This window comes from Chelonia mydas, chromosome 11, assembly GCF_015237465.2.
Source record: "Chelonia mydas isolate rCheMyd1 chromosome 11, rCheMyd1.pri.v2, whole genome shotgun sequence".
Taxonomy (NCBI): Eukaryota; Metazoa; Chordata; order Testudines; family Cheloniidae; genus Chelonia; species Chelonia mydas.
Genome location: NC_051251.2, coordinates 71,943,363 through 71,959,336, shown reverse-complemented (window position 1 = coordinate 71,959,336; position 15,974 = coordinate 71,943,363). Strand labels below are relative to the sequence as shown.

Here is a 15,974-nt window from a genome sequence, read left to right as displayed (position 1 = left end):
TCTGGATTGTACTGTTTGGCTCTGAAATTCGAAATTGTCCCAAAGACCCACACAAGAGTTCTCACTGAATACATGTGCTTCCCCAGGTTCACTTAGCAGCTCCGCTCCAAAGACAGGTTGACTCTTAAAAAAGCAATTCCCAGGGAAGAAAGAGAGCACAAGGGTGTTGTTTCCTGGTTTGGGAATTCTAGTCAAAATCCTTTCCAGGTTTTTTAAAGTTATAAATTCCATTTGGGGCTGTGAGAACTTGACAGAAATCTCCACAAAATGAAATGGGCAGTGATTTGTGGAAAGTTGGGACATTTGCTCTAAGTAATCTAAGGATGACCATCCAGGCTCTGGGCCAGGTTCTTAGGATGTCCTACAAGTAGATCAGCTTGGTGGAGACACTGGGCTATTCTTGTACTAATAAAATGAATCAGGTTTTTCTGCCCAGTGCCCTAGAGGAAAGACGATTCCTTCCGCTGGAGCTGCAGAGAGAGAGAGAGAGAAACCTTTGCCCTTGCTGGAGTGACAAGTCAGGGCAAAAGATAATGGCTCTGATTCTCCACTGCTTTGTACCTGTGCAGTCACTAAGGCTGTCCAAAATTCTTTCAGATCAGAAAGATGAGTGCTTCTCTCTCACTTTGCATGGGTGTAAATGATTGCACAAGTTTTGGGAAAATGGGGGATCAGGCTTTCCCTGCTGTCCCCTTGAGATTTCCAAAGCACTTACCATTTCAAAATGTCTACTGGTTTAGTGTTGAAACATTATAATATAAATGTTTTATATACATATCAGATTAAAATTAAGTTTAATATAATATATGAGTAATAATGAAATGCACTGAAACAATAAAGTTGAAATGAAACAATTTGACATCATCAGAATGATTCATTTTGACTTTTTCCCATAAAAAAATTCATTTAAATTGACACATTTTCTGATGGAACACTGTTCTGTCAGAAGTTTTGTGACTAACTCTACACGTGACCATGTCCCAGACCCAGAGCATTCAGGGTATCTGGCAGTCCCTCAGAATGTGCCAGATATGGATGACAGACAGTCATAGGTATGGCCAAGTTTAGAAGGAAGGGAAAATATGCCATGCTGTGTCTTCTGATGCATGTGGTTCAATGTATGATGCTAGTTGATAACGATAGCACCCCCTATTGGGAAAATATTTGTTGTAGCACAGAGTGGGGAGCCTCCTACTACTCAATAGTAACTCCTTTGGCCAATGAAGGAGCAGTGTTGATGGGTACTCCTGTCCAGTTGCTGGCAGGAATGATTGCAGTTTGTGTTTGTTTGGGTCATACTAATGGAGAATTAAAGAGAGTGAAATGGTGTAGTAGGGGGTCTCATGGCCTTGACTGGGACACAGGACCTCGCCAGACCAATTTGTAATGTATTAGCCGTGCAGAAAAAAAATCTCAAGTACTAGTGTAGAAAAACTTGCTCTAGGAACTCCACCGAACCACCTTAAAATGGGAGAAGTAGACTGTCTAGTTTGGATGTGGAGGGACTTCTTCATTTCTCATGCTGGGAGCTGGAGGTGCTTATGAGCATAATTGTACTGTTCTCTTTAAATCTGGAGTAAAAAGCCAGGCTGGCAGGGTTGGGGAAGGTTCTAAGCACTACAGTATAGCAGGGGCAGAGTAGTTTTAAGGATGATACTGGCTTCCTGATTCTAACACAGACCCTTGTTCAATGTGTGAAGAAAGTGTCTTTCGGTGGTTTTTCACCAGGGTCACATGGCAGTGCTTTTATGCAGTGTTAAGGCCAGTGTGTATGGGGAGAGGCAGGAGTGGACTGCAAAGAACGTTAGTGTAACTTGGTATTATGAACTATCTTGATGGTCAACATTTTCTGGTAGGAATTAGGATTTTATTTCTTCCAGAGAGAAGTGATGGTACACAACTTAGAGTTAAATGAGGCAATCTGAAATAATACCCAGCCCTTATAAAGCACTTTTCACATGTAGATCTCAAAGCACTTTACAAAGGAGGTCAGTATCATTATTTTGCATCTGGGAAACAGGCACAGAGAGGTGGGCCAAGCAACAAGCCCAAGATCACCCAGCAGGCCAGCAGCAGAGCTGGGACACCTGAATTCCAGGCCAGCGCTTTATCCACTAGGCGAAGTTTTTAGAACATAGTGAGGGCTTGAATCTCCATTCTCCAGCACTTTGCAGTCGTTTGTATTAGTGCTAAGCAGGTGGCAAACATTGTCAGATCACAATGGTCGCATATTAGGTCCACTTAGCCCTGGTGAAAAGCACCATTCATGGAGCAGGGCACTGGCAAATCAGATTGGTTTAGGACACAGGTTGTTGTTGGTTTAAAAGAAATAGCAGTTGCCAAGAATGTCAGCTGTATGATGTGTGAGAGTGGTGGACGTATGGAGGAGATTCTCTTGAGGAGAAATAGTTATCCTTTGCATTACTGCTGGATTAAATACCGCTTTGAATCTGCATTACTGTGTGTGAGTGGGCTGGAGAAACCAGATTCAAGAGGACTGGTTGGGTGACAGGATGGGTAATGAGCTAGGATATCATCCCCCAGGTTGCTGTGTGAAAGCCAGCACACAGCATGCAGTAAGTGACAGTCACTAGGTGACAGCTGCCTTTAAGAGAGGAGCTGGTCTTGCTCCAGCTCCACAGTGGATGTGTGTGCACTTCACAGATGCCACTGCCATGGCAGCCTCAGCAAAGAGGACAAGCAGGGAAGTGACTGTGATGTTGCACTCTATATGATTTTATAAAAATATGCTAATGAGTGTGAATATAATGTAACTGGAATATGCTTCATGCAAAAGGTCTCTTGTAAGGTATCATTACAAAGCTTATAACCTACTGAGTGTGGTCATCCTATTTGTATAAATGTATCTTTCTTGTATCTGAAACTAGAAATATGAAATATAACTCTGAGGTCCTATTGTAGTTATGCAAAGTGTGGGGCCATTAATGGTGGCTTGGAATCTTAATGGCTCCAATTAACCAGGACAATTGGCTGTAGATGGCTCTGTTTTACTTGTAAGTCCTCCTGTATAGTGTGTGCTGGCAAGTGGATAGTGGGTTCTTACAGAGACATGTGATCGTGTCACCTGAACTGGAATCCATCTTTAACCTGGTGTTTTTCCATTGAGAAGGAGGGGTGGGAATGCAGAGGGACAAAGGATTCCCGCCTTATGCAAAAGATATATAAGTGGGTGGAACAGAACAAAGGGGGCGGCCATCATGAGAAATCCCCTAGCTACCGCCTGAGCTGGAACAAGGGCTGTACCAGGGGAAAGGATTGGGCCCAGACTAGGAAGAAGTCCAGTCTGTGAAAGAAACTTATTGAAACATCTCTGAGGGTGAGATTTTATCTGTAATCAGTTTTGTTACTGTATTAGGCATAGACTTGCGTGTTTTATTTTATTTTGCTTGGTAATTCACTTTGTTCTGTCTGTTACTACTTGAAACCACTTAAATCCTACTTTCTGTATTTAATAAAATCACTTTTTCCTTATTAATTAACCCAGGGTATGTATAAATACCTGGGGGGGGGGGCAAACAGCTGTGCATATCTCTCTATCAGTGCTATAGAAGGCGAATAATTTATGAGTTTACCCTGTATAAGCTTTATTCAGAGTAAAACGGATTTATTTGGAGTTTGGACCCCATTGGGAGTTGAGCATCTGAGTGTTAAAAGATAGGAACACTTCTTAAGTTGCTTTCAGTTAAGTCTGCAGCTTTGGGGCATGTGGTTCAGACCCTGGGTCTGTGGTGGAGCAGACTGGCTTGTCTGGCTCAACAAGACAGGGTGCTGGAGTCCCAAGCTGGCAGGGAAAGCAGGGGCAGAAGTAGTCATGGTACATCAGTTGGCAGCCCCCAGGGGGTTTCTGTGATCCAACCTGTCACAGTGACATAGGACTGAACTGTCCTCCCACCAGCAGGGGTGGACGGGTAGTCTGGTCAGGTCAAGATGAGACATAAGGGCAGGGCTGTAAAGCTTCAGATCTGAGCAAATGGCAATTTCCCTGGTATACACTTTTTACTTTATGAGTAAGCATTCTGGTTAAAGTGGAACCCCAGCTCTTCTGTACAAGCTGTCCCTCTCCCTATGATTTCTGCAGTGTCTAATGAACAACCTGTGCCTCTTTACAACATCTTCTCATCCATGGAGACCCTGGGAGTTCCTTGTGTGTTGAGCCAGGAGCATTTAAGAGGAAGCTATTGTAGAAGCTGTAAATTTAAGCCTTCTTCCTAGTAACCTAAATTTAGCCCCCTCTTTCTGACGCTTCCCTGCATCATTGGTGAGTAGGTACCATAGATTCCTCCACAGAGCACTCTCAAGGTTTGTCTGGACGCTACAAGAGATCCTTCACTCTTGCACCTGATTGGCAACTCACCAAAAGGCTCCCACTGCCTCATCATACTCAGTTATCGTTTTTTCTAAGGAGAGCCTCTTGTATCATTGCAGTCTGCCTATTTCTCCTAACTGTGTCCCTGTCTCCTGGAAGGATCTTGTGCGTGAATAATGATCTTCTGCCTTTACTAGAAAGTGGGCCCCATCTAAGGAAATTTGTCCCAGATCTAAAATGCATTAGGTGCCTCAAATGGGGCAATATAAGAGCATTACATTTTGTTCTGCTTTTTATAATCTTACAGTTTGTGTAAACTAACTTTACTGTACTTCTGTGAACAAGCTAGTTTCTGACTCCTTCTAAAAATACTAATTTAAATTTATTATAAATATTTTGGATGTTTTTCTACATTTTCAATATATTTGATTTCAATTACAACACAGAATACAAAGTGTACAGTGCTCACTTTATATTATTTTTTATTACAAATATTTGCACTGTAAAAAAGAGAAACAAAATAAATAGTATTTTTCAATTCACTTCATACAAGTACTGTAGTGCAATCTCTTTATCTTGAAAGTGCAATTTAAACAAAACAATGTAAAACTTTAGAGCCTACAAGTTGAAGCATAAAGGGGCATATGAATATTTAGCATATCTGGCACGTAAATACCTTGCAACGCTGGCAACAACAGTGCCATGCGAACGCCTGTTCTCACTTTCAGGTGATATTGTAAATAAGAAGCAGACAATATTATCTCCTGTAAATGTAAACAAATGTCTTTGTCTTAGCAATTGGCTGAACAAGAAGTAGGACTGAGTGGACTTGTAGACTCTAAAGTTTTACATCGTTGCAGTTATATAAATAATTTTGTATATGTAAGTTACACTTTCACGATAAAGAGATTACACTACAGTACTTGTATGAGGTGAACTGAAAAATACAATTTTTTACAGTCAAATATTTGTAATAAAAATAATATAAAGTGAGCACTGTACACTTTGTATTCTGTGTTGTAATTGAAATCAATATATTTGAAAATGTAGAAAAACATCCAAAATATTTATAATAAATGTAAATTGGTATTCAGTTGTTGTTTAACAGTGTGATTAAAACTGTGATTAATCACAACTATTTTAAAAAATCTAATTAATTTGTGTCGTGTTAATCCCATGCATTAACTGCGATTAATTGACAGCCCTAAAAAATACTATGGTGAAATAGTGATCAATCCCTTTTTAAAATCTGAAAAATAAAGCTTCCTATTTATTCTCCTTTCTGGACTCTCATGGGCAGTTTTTGAGTAACAAGAGAGCAAAGAAACATGTTTGATGTAGAACTGCTAAACCTAGATTATTTTATTTTCTCACTCCTAAAAATCTGGAACTGAAAACTCTATTGAAGCATTTTTTTGTTAAATTCTCATCCCTATCTCTACATGGATCCATTGCTGTAGCCCAAGGTTAAACTTCTGATGATCAGGTTCTGTAATGAAAGTGTGATGGATTCTTTGAAAAATGTTTTATAATTATAAAGCAGTTTAATCCTACTGTGACAGGTTTGCACCAGGGTGCCACCTGGAACTGGGGTACCACTGAGCCCTGTGATGCACCAGCCTGGGCTCCCTCTCGCACTGTGCTGCTGTGACAAGCTGCAAAGCCCTCCACTTTCACCAGCATTCACACAGGTAGACACACACCCAGCTGCAGTTACATGCAGGCTCTGTCACCACCAGTCTCCCAGTTTAGGACTCCAGAGCAAATCTGGCCCCTATATGGGTTTAACACCTGGTCCGCCTCTCCCTCAATGTGAATAGGATCATGCACACTTGTGGTAACCAAGCTGAGATTTTCCCCAGACACTTTAGTCAAATGCATACTGGTCTGGATTAAAATATAAAATAAGTCTATTAACTACAAAAGGATAGATTTTAAGTGATTATAAGAGATAGCAAATGGATCAAAGCAGATTATCTAGTAAATAAACAAAACTGCAAACTGAGCTTAACATACTAGATAGGTAGGATGTGAATTTTCAAATTCTCACCCTGAGTGATAAACAGGCAGGCAGATTCTTAAGGCTTCAACTTGTAGGCTCTAAAGTTTTACATTGTTTTGTTTAAATTGGGTAGGTTTGCTTTCCCAGGTTTTGATACATAGACTAGAAATCCCTTTAGCCTGGGACCATCACTTCCCCCAGTTCAGTCTTTGTTCCTCAGATGTTTCCAGGTGTGTTGTTGTAGAGAGAATGAGGTACCATCATGATGTCATTTCCCCCTTTTATATCTTCTTCCCACTTGCTGAAAAGCTCTTTTGCTCTGACCTGGGTCAAACAGTTCCCATTGTGTAGTGCTATCTCTGAGAGGTTTCTATTGTAACACAGTTCCTGGGGTAATCCTTGTGCTTGTGTGCATTTCCTCAATAAGCCATTGACATTGTTTGGCCATTTTACTGTTGTACCTGAAAGGCTGCTTGTGGGTGTTTTCAACCTCACATGTTTCAGTAACACGTACATACCCAAACTTCATAACTTCACAGAAGATGGTAGCACATACAATCCAATGAAATATTAATGTCTAGCAGATCAAGACTTTCAGAATGATACCTCATATGGCATACTTTGTACAAAACATATCCTAATTATATGACAGTGGTGAATAAGGGGATGCCAGGGTATCACACCCACAGTCAAAAAATCCTTTATCCTTTTTTTTAAAAGGATGAGCATAGTATGATTTCAAAAGTGTTTAAGCCTTTTTCATGTTGAATATATGAAAACACTGGTGTCAATCTGTCATGCATGACTTATACAGACAAGTCACGATATCTAACCTCAGTGAGAATTAGGGTAAATATTGCCAGAGGCTATCATTACAAAGCAGCATGCAAATAGGATTTTAATTTTCTATTCAAAACTTAGAACTGTTTGAAATGAAGACACAACGGCAGCCACATCATATCATTTTCAAAGACAACTCCTCTGCCCCTCTCCCCAAACATGGAATCAGTCCTGCCAGCTGAGTTTTGATATCGGGGGGGGATCAGCTTTAAACACTGGCAGATCTTGTTAACTAATGTTGCCTTAAACAGCAAGAGTGCCTGTAGTTCAGAGCAAGGTGCAGGGAGTTTGCAATTAGACAATTCACATCAAAACAAGATCAGCTGGACTGCAGGGATAACAATCTATCCAGATCAAGGGAGGCCACATGTCTCCAGCTGGTCTCTTCTTCCTTTCAAAAGAAGACTAAATTCATTAGCCAGTAGGGGAAACTCAAGCCGAGGAGATTTGGGTGAAATCCCAGCCCCACTTAAGTCAATAGCGAAACTCCCAGTGGCATCACTGGGGCCAGGATTTCACCCTCAATGTGTCAGGTAACAAATATGGGCCAGATCGCAATGTTGCCTACACTCATGATATTTAATGCATTTCTTAAAGTACCAGCTCCTGGAGGCAGGTGATTAGGTGAGAATCTCAGCTCTCAGGGTTCTTCTTCTTCTTTATTTGTAGTGTGGTGTCATGTAGGTGAACCAATCATGGATCAGTACCCCATTGTGATAGCTTACACTCAGGTCATGTCTTTATCCTAGACATTCAGAAACCTGAAGGCAAATAAAAAGAACCCTCAATTTAAAAAAAAAAATCTCTGGCTTAAAAATTACTTCTTGTGAGCTGAAAACACTTGGCAATACTCTGACCATAATACTTCTGCTCACATTGAATAGCACCTTGCTGCACAAGTGCTGGTTCAGCATGGACGTCTTGGGGTGAGAGCTGCCATTGAGCATGGATATTGAGTCATATCAGCTATTGAGCTGGATCACATAATGCAATATCAAGTGCTGAATAGCCTTGTATGCATCTTGTGGATCTCTCCCATTGCTTCCTGGGAAAGAAGGGGAAGAGTATTAAGGAAAGGGTGTTAATTTTCTAAGTGCAGCTGTCCAGCTCCAGGGTACAGGATTTCCTTCTAGTGTTACTAACAATCCCTGAGAGAGCTTTGATATGAACAGAGCTCAAGTGGAGTTCAAATGCAAGTGTCTCTGGTCATTCTGCTTGTGCTTGGTAACTGTAGTGAGCAGGTGATGACAGTGTAATCTTGAATGGGGAGTCTTCCTGAAGTCTGTCTTTGGGAGGTTGTTCCTGTCACAACCCATGCTGGTGCCCACCTAGACCCTTTAATGACATTCAGGCTGCATGCCTGTAACCCACCATTGAAAACAACCTGCCAGTTTCCTTGTTTTTTTTTAAGTGACTTACCCAAAGTCTCAGAACAGCTCAGTGGCAGAGCCAGGAATAGAACTCAGGTAGGGCTCTTGGGTCCAGCCACTGGCTAATGCTGCCTTTCTCTTGCTAGATACTGGTTTCTTGGGGTTCTCTTAAACAAGTGGACAAAGAGCATGCAAGCAACTATTTGATGACTATTAAGATTACAGGGGTGCTGAGATGGAGTTTGGGAAGGGCCTAGCAGAGGAGGATGTGACTTCTGCTATGTTTACGCTAATGGTTCCCTTCTTATTTGCATTTTTCTTTCCCTCCGTTAGCCCGAAGCCACCACCTCCCGAGGGCGTACAGTCAAACCCCTCCAAGCGGCACCGGGACCGCCTCAATCAGGAGCTGAACAAACTGACAAGCTTGCTGCCCTTCCCCGAGGATGTGCAGGCCAGGCTCGATAAGCTTTCCATCCTCCGGCTGATTGTAGGATACCTGAAAGTGAAGAACTACTTCATTGGTAAGTGTAGGCAACTCAAAGAGACTCCTGTGCTGAGACTAGGAGGGCTTCCTGGATCAATGATGTTAAGCGATGTTCAGGGATCTGCTAGGCAGCATTTTATCTTCTTCTGAGCTGGATCGCATCCCAGTCCTGAATGCAATTTGTGCCAGAATGAGCTGCCACTGGGGAGGAGGGAGCAGTCTTACGGCAGGACAGACCATGCGTCCTAGGAAGCTGGACTGATGCTCCCTGTTTGTTTGTTAAGGCCAGGAGAGCAGAGTGGCTCAGTTCTGCCCTTTTACCTCATTACTATTAAGCTTTAGTGGTCGGAGGAAATGGCCCATGTGAGATTTGTCCTTGCCTAGAGGATGGACTTGGGAGGTTGAGGCAGAGCAGCAAGCATCCCAGCCTGAGTGGGGGAAGGCAGGCTTGCTTGTCGAACTCCGAGCAAAGACTTCTGGGAAGGGGAGGAGTCTGAGGCCCTTTATAATGCATCTGCAACTTAGTCAGTGCTTGTGAGAGTAGCACCTATGGGAGGAGGTGCTGCCCAAAGGAACATTCCTTCTTGATGAAGCCTGTTGGCTCTGTTGGAGAAGACCTTGGGGATCAATATTACTAAGCACTTTGGGGAATGGGCCTGTACACAGGTTCATGAGACTGTCTGGTTTTGAGAATCTACTCCATCTAGATATTCATAATAGGGTTGGCTCCAGGAATCTCACTTTCCAGGTGCAGTGCTTCTAGGAATGAAGTCCCGGACGACTGGAAAAAGGCTAATGTAGTGCCCATCTTTAAAAAAGGGAAGAAGGAGGATCCTGGGAACTACAGGCAATTCAGCCTCACCTCAGTCCCTGGAAAAATCATGGGGCAGGTCCTCAAGGAATCAATTCTGAAGCACTTAGAGGAGAGGAAAGTGATCAGGAACAGTCAGCATGGATTCACCAAGGGCAAGTCATGCCTGACTAATCTAATTGCCTTCTATGACAAGATAACTGGCTCTGTGGATGAGGGGAAAGCAGTGGACGTGTTGTTCCTTGACTTTAGCAAAGCTTTTGACACGGTCTCCCACAGGATTCTTGTGAGCAAGTTAAAGAAGTATGGGCTAGATGAATGGACTATGAGGTGGATAGAAAGCTGGCTAGATTGTCAGGCTCAACGGTTAGAGATCAATGGCTCCATGTCTAGTTGGCAGCCGGTATCAAGTGGAGTGCCCCAGGGGTCGGTCCTGGGGCCGGTTTTGTTCAATATCTTCATAAATGATCTGGAGGATGGTGTGGATTGCAGCCTCAGCAAGTTTGCAGATGACACTAAACTGGGAGGAGAGGTAGATACGCTGGAGGGTAGGGATAGGATACAGAGGGACCTAGACAAATTGGAGGATTGGGCCAAAAGAAATCTGATGAGGTTCAACAAGGACAAGTGAGTCCTGCACTTAGGACGGAAGAATCCAATACACCACTACAGACTAGGGACCGAATGGCTAGGCAGCAGTTCTGCAGAAAAGGACCTAGGGGTTACAGTGGACGAGAAGCTGGATATGAGTCAACAGTGTGGCCTTGTTGCCAAGAAGGCCAATGGCATTTTGGGGTGTATAAGTAGGGGCATTGCCAGCACATCGAGGGACGTGATCGTTCCCCTCTATTCGACATTGGTGAGGCCTCATCTGGAATACTGTGTCCAGTTTTGGGCCCCACACTACAAGAAGGATGTGGAAAAATTGGAAAGAGTCCAGCTGAGAGCAACAAAAATGATTAGGGGATTGGAACACATGACTTATGAGGAGAGGCTGAGGGAACTGGGGATGTTTAGTCTTCAGAAGAGAAGAATGAGGGGGGATTTGATAGCTGCTTTCAACTATCTGAAAGGGGGTTCCAAAAAGGATGGCTCTAGACTGTTCTCAGTGGTAGCAGATGACAGAAGAAGGAGTAATGGTCTCAAGTTGCAGTGGGGGAGGTTTAGGTTGGATATTACGAAAAACTTTTTCACTAGGAGGGTGGTGAAACACTGGAATGCGTTAACTAGGGAGGTGGTGGCATCTCCTTCCCTAGAAGTTTTTAATGTCAGGCTTGACAAAGCCCTGGCTGGGATGATTTAGTCGGGGATCCGTCTTGCTTTGAGCAGGGGGTTGGACTAGATGACCTCCTGAGGTCCCTTCCAACCCTGATATTCTATGATTCAATGGTCATAACTGCTGCAGTGAGCTGAACGGGCTCCATGCTTGCTGTGCTATGGCGTCTGCTCAGGCAATCCAGGGAAAAGGGCGCAAAATGATTGTTTGCCGTTGCTCTGACGGAGGGAGGGGCGACTGACAACATGGCTTACAGGGTTGGCTTACAGGGAATTAAAATCAACAAAGGGGGTGGCTTTGCAAGAAACTGAATGGCCCCCTCAAGGATAGAACTCAAAACCTCGAGGATAGAACTCAAAACTGGGTTTAGCAGGCCGTTGATTTCATGGAGGGAAAGAGGAGAAAATGAATACAAAACAAATCTGGTCTATTTCTTGTTTTGAGCCACTTCATCTATCTTTATACATCTTGCTGGCAGCAGACTGTGCAGTATGACCGCTAGCCATCGTCATCTCCTGAGTGCTCGGCAGAAGACGGTGCAGTATGACTGCTGGCCATAGTCTTCTCCTGACTGCCGGTAGGACTGAATCACCATGAGACTAAACTTAAAAGGGAAATGACCTGGCTGAGTCACTCCCATGTTTGCCCAGGCACCCTGACCTCATCGATGACGGCTACCAGTCATACTGCACTGTCTGCTGCCAAAAGGCAATAAGCTGCTGCTGTGTAGCAATGCAGTAGCGCATCTGCCAGCATCCAGGAGATATACGGTGACAGGGAGCTGAGCGGGCTCCATGCTTGCCGTGGTATGGCGTCTGCACTGGTAACCTAGGAAAAAAGGCACGAAATGATTGTCTGCCGTTGCTTTCACGGAGGGAGTGAGGGAAGGGGGGCCTGACGATATGTACCGAGAACCACCCGGGATAATGTTTTAGCCCCATCAGGCATTGGGATTTCTACCCAGAATTCAAATGGGCGGTGGAGACTGCGGGAACTGTGGGATAGCTACCCACAGTGCAATGCTCCAGAAGTCGATGGTTGCCTCAGTACTGTGGGCACACTCCGCCAACTACATGCACTTAGAGCATTTGTGTGGGGACACACACAATCGACTGTATAAAAACGCTTTCTACAAAACCGACTTCCATAAATTCAACCTAATTTCATAGTGTAGACAAGGCCTTAGTAGTTCTACCCAGAGGACAGAGGGATTGAGATAGGGTAGTATTTAGCAAATGTAGGACACTCTAAAAAACAAGTCACTGTTTCTGTCTGGGAATTGTTTTGGTGTCCATTTTCAATGTAAAATCTGTAAAACCCAATTCAGCTATAAGTCAAACAACATTTCAGTTTTGGGTTTTCAATGAAGAGTCAAAATTTCCGATAAGGGAAAAAAAGATTTTTTTTCATCTAGCCCTGGTCCTGGGGTTCGTTTTGGCTGGCCTGGGCTTGGCTGAAATACCATGGTATTGTAAAGGGCCTGATTCAAGACAAATTACATCCTGCTTCCCCATCACAGAAACCTGCAGACTTCCACAAGGAGAACTGAAAGAAAGACGTAGGTCATGGGTGGGTGTATTCTGTAGCTTTGGAACCGTTACAACATTGTGGGAGCTCTAGTACTTTTCATCGAATTAGGCACAAAATGAAATGTAAATCTTGATGCTTCTGTTTAGTTTTCCAAACCCTTGGAGTGGGGTAGGGGAGAAAAGCACAATTATGTGCGTGTCTGTGTTTGATAGACAGCTCTGGACAGCACACACACATTAAGGTGATGGGCACACTGTAGGTACCTAGCTGTAACAAGATGTTGTCGATTGGACTATTTTATTCAGTACAATCATGTCAGTTTTAAATATTTCTGTTGCATAAGGCCGCAGAAAATCTCTGCATTTGAGCTCTGTAAGGGTGGCACTTGTTCTATGCTCCCACCCTCATGACTTATTTCATAGTGATGAGATAATTGATCTGGGCTGCTGTACAGTCAGATCAGCCTTTGATGTGTTTTGCTTCAGAGAGAGGCTGGGATGGGAAAACAGAGTCACTGTCTATTTTTGGTCTTCCTGTGGGCAGAGACACTGTTCTTGCAGCATCTGTGCCCCACTGTGTGAGGCACTATGATGTGCTACCTTTGTGTGTTCTGCCGTAATGCTGCATTAGCAAGACTTTTGAATTGACTGTGGTTCAGACCTGAGAACAGCAGGTCTGGTTTGTGGGTTCAGGGAGGTGCTCGGGACATGCTGGGGGTGGTCATGCTTGCTGGGAGGGGTCATGGACTTGAAGTTGGGGGAGAGCTGAGCTCTAGTCCTACTTCTGCTGCCACTGACCAAGATCCACTTGTGTGTCCAAGATCCACTCATTTGGGGTGCCTTCATTTTTGGCAGCTGCACACCCAGGGTTTCGTCCCCTCTTATTGGAGTCATGGATTCTCAACCCCTCTGAAAGTCCTAGGTGCGTCAAAACAGACGCTTTTATGAAGACTTTGGCCTTGAGGTCTCTGCCTTTATTCTTCCACCTGTAAAATGTGGCTTCTGCATAGCTCACGGGGCCATTGTGGCTTAACGCTTTCATGCTGAGAAAGCACTTTGGGATCCTCCGATGGGAGCTGGAAGAGCAAGGCAGAGGATTAGAAGTGTTTTGTGTCTGGCTGACTAAGGAACAGCACTGATGGTTCCATTCAGCCCTCCATTGCTAGAAGAATGGTAGCTCTGACAAGCCTTACCCAGGAGCTCCCATCTTCCTGGTTCTCTCATGCACATGCAGGTCTCCTGAGAGTTCCCATCTGACTACAGAGTATGAGGAGTTCACAGCCCACTGCAGTTAATTATTGTAATAGTTTAATTCTCTGCTCGGGGTGTAGTTGGAACAGGCCCCACTCTGAGCATTTGCCACCAACTATACAACCATCACCTCTGTTGGCATTGGCTCAGGCCCTTTGCTCTTCACCCCATAACAGTCTTACTGCCTTCTATAAGAAGTCCATTACCAAGCCTGTCCTACATGTCTTAGAACTAGAGTTGCCAACTTTCTATTTGCAGAAAACTGAATTCCAATGCCCCACCTATGCCCCGAGGCCACACCCCTTCTCGGAGGCCCCACCCCATGCTCTCTCCATCCTTCCTCCCTCCCTCCGTCGCTCGCTCTCCCTGCACCCTCGCTCAATCACTCATTTCACTGGGCTGGGGCAAAGGGTTGGGGTACTGTGGGGGGGGGCGGGGCTGTGCAGGCTTTGGGTTGGGGCTGGGGCCCAGGGGAGGAGGGGCTCAGGAGGGGGCTCAGTGCTGGGGCAATGGGTTAGGGTGCGGAAGGAGGTTCAGGGTGCGGGCTCCGGGCAGCGCTTACCTCAGGCAGCTCCTGGAAGCGGCACACGTCCTCTGGCTCCTAGGCGCAGGGATGGCCATGTAGCTCCGTGAGCTGCCCCTGCTTCTAGGCACTGCCCCCGCAGTTCCCATTGGCCACAGTTCCCAGCCAATGGGAGCTGCAGAGCTGGCACTCAGAGCAGAGGCAGCACGCGGAGCTCCTGTGGCCGCCCCTGTGCCTAGGAGCCAGAGGGACATGCCAGCAGCTTCCCGCGGGTGCCTGTCCTGCTGCGCTACCGACCGGACTTTTAACAGCCCGGTCAGCGGTGCTGACTGGAGCTGCCAGGGTCCCTTTTCGACCAGGTATTCAGGTAAAAAACTGGACACCTGGCAACCCTACTTAGGGACAAAGGCCACCTTGTCTCAGCAGTAGCAAACAGTTTGGTGGTGTCTGTAGACATTCATCATTCCCCACCCGCCCAAAAAAAGAAAACCCTAACCATTTTAGCAAGCTGTTTGCTGTATCAGAGCCTTTGCAAGTGTTTGCTTCAAGATGGACATAATCTTAGCCCTTTTCTGGTACGTACAAGGGGAAAACTCAACTCTGGTAGAAAAGTGACACTGAAAGAGCTGGGAGGGGAAAAAATCTCATTTTGGAAAAATTTCTCCAACAATTTTGTCAAAGCAAAGGCTTTTAGGTCAGATTTGAGGCCTAATAAATTTATTTTAGAACTTAAACAACCTGATTGTGGACAATTGTGCAGGTTCCAGAGAATTCATTTTTATTATAATCCACCTCTCTTCAAAACGTTTTATTAAAGAATAGACATTATGTATACTGGGGCCTCTGGAGACACACTAATCTCTTCTGCCCCCTCTGCAGCTTCTTCAGCAACAGAACTAATGCACTGGTATTTTTAGAGCTTTTCTGATGTCTTTGATTGATGCTGGAGTCAAAAATATGAGAGATCAATGGGGCAAAGTGTTATGTAAATAAAAGTTAAACCACACAAAAAGAAGACCATTGCATTAGGTGTAATTTGACTTCTATATTTGGGGGAGGGGGCAGCTCCAGTCAGACCAATGGGGCTGCATGTGGGGGGAGGGGCAAATTCTACACCTGCCCAAGGCTTGCAGTTTCAGGGGGCAATGCCCTCTGCCCCTCAAACTATGCCCATGCATTTCAGTTCATTTCTAATGTGTTTGGTATGGGAGTGGTTAGAATAAGTCAGACCTTGCCAAATGGAAAATGACATGACTGATAAGCAAAGAAATACAACTATAAATATATAAATATAACTGTAAAAAGGGAATTGTAAATAACAGAATTGAAGGCAAAATTTAATTAGTATTTTAAAGTTGCGTTTAAATTAAAAACAGGACAGTTTCTGTTGAATGGATGCCTCTTAAGCGCTCATTCTCAAGTATGCAAGCTATTCACTTTATACAAGCAAAATAAAGTCTGCTGCAACTTTCCCTTTATTTTTCTGGATTGGTAGAGAGAAAAACAAAGCTGTAGTATGAAAAATCTGACCCTCCTCATTCCTTGTTGTCACTGTGCCTCA

At 44.3% G+C, this 15,974-nt stretch overlaps 1 pseudogene; it reads left to right on the top strand.

Moving 5' to 3' along the window:
- LOC102930936 overlaps positions 1–15,974 on the top strand; it is a 149,865-nt pseudogene that overhangs the window by 479 nt on the left and 133,412 nt on the right.